The sequence below is a fragment of the Sceloporus undulatus genome, chromosome 9, assembly GCF_019175285.1.
Source record: "Sceloporus undulatus isolate JIND9_A2432 ecotype Alabama chromosome 9, SceUnd_v1.1, whole genome shotgun sequence".
Classification (NCBI taxonomy): Eukaryota; Metazoa; Chordata; class Lepidosauria; order Squamata; family Phrynosomatidae; genus Sceloporus; species Sceloporus undulatus.
This window is the reverse complement of record NC_056530.1, coordinates 19,325,646-19,331,616: the sequence shown is the minus strand read 5'-3', so window position 1 is coordinate 19,331,616 and position 5,971 is coordinate 19,325,646. Positions and strand designations below refer to the sequence as shown.

The following is a 5,971-nucleotide window of genomic DNA, read 5'->3' as shown; positions in this document are numbered from 1 at the left end:
TGCTGTATTGTCTTAACATAACTATTTTTAAGTGCTTTAGCTTTTTAATTGCATTTTAACTTGAAGGTAAATCAATTTAATACTGTAAATATTAAACTTTATTTTAATATTCATTTTGTGTGTGTGTTTTAATTGTTCTTTTACATTGTGAGATGTTTTGAACTGCGACTCAAAGCATTTCCTAGGAGCAGCAGGCAAGACTCGATCCCGTAGCGTGAGGTATGTTTTTCAGAGGTGAACAGCAAATGTATCAGGCAATGAGCTTTATGCAGGGGTTTAGGTCTACTCAGCAACCAGTCTCTGCAGAATATTGGAGGAGCGTTCACTTTCCTAGGAGTAGCAACAGGCAAGATACACACAGTGTATGGCATGGGATGCTGGAGTGTGTTTCTTGAAGAAGAACAGCAAATGCATTAGGCAATGGGCTTGAGGTGGAAGGATCCTTCTAAAGGTTTGGAAGGCTCCTATGTTGTGCAGTGGGGACTGCTGAGTAGACTTCAACCCGCACCTCAAGCCCATTGCCGAATGCCTTTGCTGTTTCTGCATAAAGTTAGGCCAGCAAGCCAGTTGCAAGTCACAAGTTGAATAGAGTCAGTACGTCATTTACTGCCAGGTCGAGTCCAAGTCAAATCACTGAAGCTACCTAAGTCTGAATTGAGTCAATTGATTCACACCTACATGACTAGAAATAGCAGGAATGGCAGCAATGTGGTGGTGGGACTGGTAGGTTCTCCTTCCCTTGTTCAGGAAGCCAGTTTGGGGACGTTCTTTAGCCATTCAAGTCTGAGGGGTCAGAGCTCTTCTCCTGCACCTTCAAACTGTGGGTGAATGAGGAAACAGCTTGCACAAGCAGCCTTATATTCCTTTTTGCGTAGTTGTCTAAAGAGCGTAAGCTTATGATTTCTTGCCTTCTAGCTCAATGCGTTTGTCATTCTGGCAGCACTAAAATTAAAATCTCCACAGGTCACTCCATGAATCTTTAGAGTAATGCACTGCTTGGTCTTCATTCTCTTTGGATAAAATTGTACCAAATCTGGTGTCAGGATATTTAAATTAAAGGCAACATTTCAGCTAAGGAAAAAAATAATTTAGGATATTTAAGTAAAGAGAAACAATTTTCATGACTTAGCCGTCTACTGAAAGATGTGCACCACGTATTCAAAATGGATTTATTTCAAGTCTAATTTTTATTTTCAGTGAGGCAAAAATAGAAAAGAGAAAAAGCTACCTAGCAGGCCAGTCTGCACTGGGAGAAAGGAAGTAGAACTGAAGGCAGAGCGGATGTTAATTTCCAGATAGGTGTGTTTTTATGAGAGGATCTTCAGGAGCAGGAGTCCAAAGAAAGTCAGCAGTTGTAGTCCAGAGGAATGAGACCCACTAGAACGGTCTAGTTCACAACGGGCCTTTAAGAGAACTGCCTCCCCACTTTCCAATCTGGGAGTGTCACCATGATTTATTGAATTGCACACTGACTTGGTAGTGCAGCCCTTCATGTTCAAGTCTTTAAGTCTTTCACCTGTATGGGAAAGATAAGATGGATCCTTAGGAGAATCATGGTTTTCGGCAACTGCTCTCCACCACACTTTCCCTCATGGCTATGCGGCATGTGGCCTAACCATTCTCTCTTCATAGACCTTCCCTCGGTAACAACTCTGCCTCAGACAACATCCAGACCATGACCGCTAACTGTTGTCCCAATTTTTCAGCTGCTTTTTAAATGTCCCAGTTTCTCTCTCCTCCTTCCCCAACTTCCTCCTTTGTCCTCAGTTTTTTGGGGACCACCAAGTTGTATGAATTAACAGTTACTGCTGCATTGCTGGATAAACCTTTAAAGTATGAATAACAGGTAGGTAACTCATGTCTTTGGGGTCAATACCTTTGTCCTTCTGTGATTTGCTTCATAAAAGGAAAAGAGATCATTTTGTGCAGAGACATCTTGTGCAGATTGCAAAACAGAAAGGGCTTATTCCCTCACCTGTGTTCAGGAGGCCAAATATTTTACTGGGATTTATTGATTCCTCAACTAGGGTTCTCAGAGCACTTCACTGAGAATAACAAATCTCTCCTTGCAGATATTTTGGACTACAGTTTCCATAATCCCTCACCATTAGCTGCCCAGGGTTTATGCCAAACATCTGAAGGCATGCCAATCCTTGATTTAGAGAAGGAGTGGACAAAGCGTAGCTTGTTGGCCATTTGCAGCCATTGGGTCCCTTAGCTGCAGCTCTTGAAACCCTCTAGAAACCTTGAGTTCCCCCAAAATTGTTAAGTTGAGGGTGTGATTTTCAGGCAATTGTTTTGCCTGACCATCAGCCAAAAGCACCCACAAATGCAGTGATTTGTCTTCCCTACCCCACCACCACAACTCGCCCTCTCCAAAATTAGGAAATTGTTCCCAAATAACCAGTGTCACAAGAGTGAAATATGTTGTCCAGGAGGAGGTCCGAATTAGCAGAAGGAATGTGAGCAAGGTATAAGGGAGGGGAGGACTATTTCTGCAGAAACAGATCCACCTGAAGATTTGCAAAGTGAGATAACTGAAAAGTCCAGGTTGTATACTCTTTTACAATTCAGAAACATTAACATCTTAGATCAACACACATCCTCTGTGTTTACCATTCCTCAACACCTTTGAGCTGTCTCCAGAGATAGCTATGTTTGCCCTTATCCTGTGATAGTGAACCTATGGCACGCATGCCCTCTCTGTCACGTGAAGCCATTTCTGGGGGCACACGGAGAGACAGGAGGGTGCAATGAAACAACATCTAGAATAACATATGATACATATCACCCTGCACTAGAGCTAAAAATTAAGCTGTTGGAAACACAGAGGAGAAAATATTTTGCATTTAAAGTCAGACTTACCAACATAGAAACGTGTAGAAACTTCAAAGCAGTATTCCTCTGTTCCTGTACAATTCAAAACAATGGGGTTGCATGGAACTGTCCAAGAGTAACAGGCAGGACACTGTTTTCCATTCAGTTTTGTCTCCACGGGCAATACTGAAATCAGGAGAAAAAAGAAAGGTTCCCCAAGGGATCTCCAGGATAAGAGAAGGATGAAACACTGGCACATACAGACTGGTTTAAAAGACCAAAAAGGCTCAGATTTTGTTTCCTTTGGTTCTGATTTTATTTTGGGAAACCATACATGTTTTGTTCACCCTAGAATATTTCCTCTCATCTCCCGGTATGATCGGACACCTTTTATGCTAGTTCCCCTGGATGGTTTATTTCAACCCTGTATAACTGCAGAAACAACAGTAACAAAATTAGAGACTGTAGTTTTTTGTGGGTTTTTGGGACTATGTGGCCATGTTCTAGAAGAGTTTATCCCTGACGTTTCACCAGCATCTGTGGCTTTGGGCATCTTCAGATAATGCATTCTCTGAAGATGCCAGGCACAGATGCTGACAAAACGTCAGGAATAAACTCTTCTACAGCATGACCACATAGCCCCAAACATCCACAAAAAACTATGGATGCCGGCCATGAAGGCCTTCGACTTCACAGAGACTTTTCAATCCATCTGAATGTGCCCGCTGGTGGCTAAAATATTAGCATGCAAAAGGGTTTTGTATACCTTTGTGATGTATTGGGAGAAAGAAGTTTGTATCAGCCAATTCATGAGAAAACAAAGCAGAAACAAAGTCAGAGAGTAGTACTTTTCTCCATGCCTTACCACATGATGCCATAGTGCTTTAGTCCTCTTCTCACTGGAGACAGTTGTAAAAGGGTGTGTTTTGTTGAACTGATTTTATCCAGCTAGCAAAAGGATGTGCTTTCACAACCATCTCCCACAGAAAGAGAGCTGAAGTGCTATAACATCATGCAGTAAGGCATGGAGAAAGCCACTACTCTCTGCGTCCATTTCAGCTTTGTTTTCTCATACATAGACTGACAAGCTTATGAAAGTGTGCATTACAAACTTCTTTCTCCCAATACATTCCAGTGGTGCTCTTGGATAGAACTTGAATCATTGATGAACCAAACAGCCCAATATCTATAAAAAAAATTTTTTTGGCATTTTGAGTAGATGTGAAAAGAAAAGAGAGGGATTAAGGATAATTTCTTGCGAATTTAAGGAGGCAGGGTTGATTTTAACCAGCATGGCATAGTCCTTCGAGTGCTGGGCTACAACTCTGGAGACCAAAGGGTCATTTCCACCTCCTTACATTTTAGCCACCAGGAATACTGAGCCAAGAAATAGTAAGAAGAAAAAGAGAAGATGTACAAAGGAAGTTCATGCACTTACATCAAGGATAAACTTTTTGTCAGGTTTTCTCTCTGCAACAGACCAAACTTGTTTGTAAGACTTTTCCCTGTCCCATATTCATGTGGCTGACGGGGAAATTGCAGATAGTAGAAGTTTCACAGCCCTTAGCTATCGTCTGAACCAACCTGCCTTCTTCAGGGGATGCAAAGAGGAGAAAGTATGGTCAGAGGCAAGCAAAATCTTCATCCGCAAGGAAGCATGTGGTGTGGCAGATCCATGGTGAATGAGGTGTCGTTCTACATTTAGCAACCAGTCATCCAGTGGAGAATAGTTGTTCTGATATCAGAACTCTAAAAGAGTTATCCAATCTATGAGACCCCTTTTGGCAACTGAATTCAGGCTCACTAATGCAAATTTATTTTTTGCAGATTGGTATTTTCTCATGCAACACCATCCAAACACAGACATACATGCCCACTTGCCAGCCACAAAGGTTCGGTCATAATTAAAACCAAACAAAAATAATTAAATGTGGCACAAAACATAATTTCAAGTGTTGAAAAATTGGTCCTGCTTCTGCTTCACCCACAATCTCTCTTGTAATGGATGTGAGATCTAAGGAGCAGTTTGGCAATCCCAGGCAGACAATTTCACCATGCCCAAACACTTTGTGTCAAGCAAAATCCCAGAACTGGTGTAATTTTTTTCACGCTCATGAATACCTTTCTTTAAAAACCGAAGAACTAAAGAGTGTAGGAGAATCAAAAGATTTTGCTTGACCATGAAAAGTTCACCTGACATTGAAAAGGCACCAAGTGGCTTTTTTCTGATGAGAGCCACTGAAAAGTCCTTCACTTTATTGTAGGCAATTAAGACCCATTATTTTTACAAAAAAAAAAACAACCCACTCCTTGTAGAACTACAAACAGAGACAACGTGTTTGTTGATATTATGCCAGCTTCTTTCTGTCTGGATTGTCTATTTGGGACTGTTTTGAATGGGCATTGCACCTGCTTGGTGAGGATCTGCACTTTAACATCCACACACCAGTGTTATTCATGAACAGTAACAAAACGTCACCCTCTTCCCCCAAGAAATGGAGAACCTGAAAATGGACTAAGTAGGAAATGTGCATATGCATTTACATTTTCATATAGGAAATATAAACAGCTTTGCCTGAACATTGCCCTGTCCATTCCCCAGCTCAAGTTCATTGTCTTTCACACCTACCTAAAGTACTTTCAGCCAAGACAATGACACAGGTATCATGGTCAGGAAGACAGGTCTTCATACTTCCAGTACAATTCTTGCCAAACCCAGAACAAACTTCACACTCCAGAGCTGCACCTGGAAGAGGAACGGAGGGGGAAAGAAGCATCTTTTTTTTGATGGATATAATATTGTGTCAAACAAATGTTAAACAAAAGTAGTCATGGTTGAATGTGTCTCCGCTACACCATCTGCATCCCTGTTAGTAGCAAAACACAGCAGAGAAGTTATGTTTTTATTCTTCACTTCGTCAGTGTCCTATAAGGTTTGTGGTCACACAACATCATCAGGATCCTGACTATGCAGCTAAACTCACAGAGAGCAATAGGCTCCATGTGGTGCAAGTTATGCAGCAGGATGTCAGGTGGTCTGTGGCACCAGGATCTTCAGTAGCTCTATGTATGGTGGTATGGCATTGACCTCAAAGGGGATGCAGTAAGGAACACAGGTTTGTCCTGTGAGCATATGGTTAGGCTTGGTGACAGA

The 5,971-nt window shown here is 41.7% G+C and overlaps 1 long non-coding RNA gene across 1 annotated transcript; it reads right to left on the bottom strand.

Moving 5' to 3' along the window:
* Nucleotides 1-1,250: 1,250 nt before the first annotated feature.
* LOC121915288 lies at nt 1,251-5,566 on the bottom strand. The gene is made up of 4 exons (XR_006100686.1): nt 5,447-5,566; nt 4,256-4,408; nt 2,866-3,003; nt 1,251-1,516 (listed from the first exon to the last, which is right to left on the bottom strand). It is a non-coding gene; the product is annotated as an uncharacterized LOC121915288 (long non-coding RNA).
* Nucleotides 5,567-5,971: the final 405 nt, after the last annotated feature.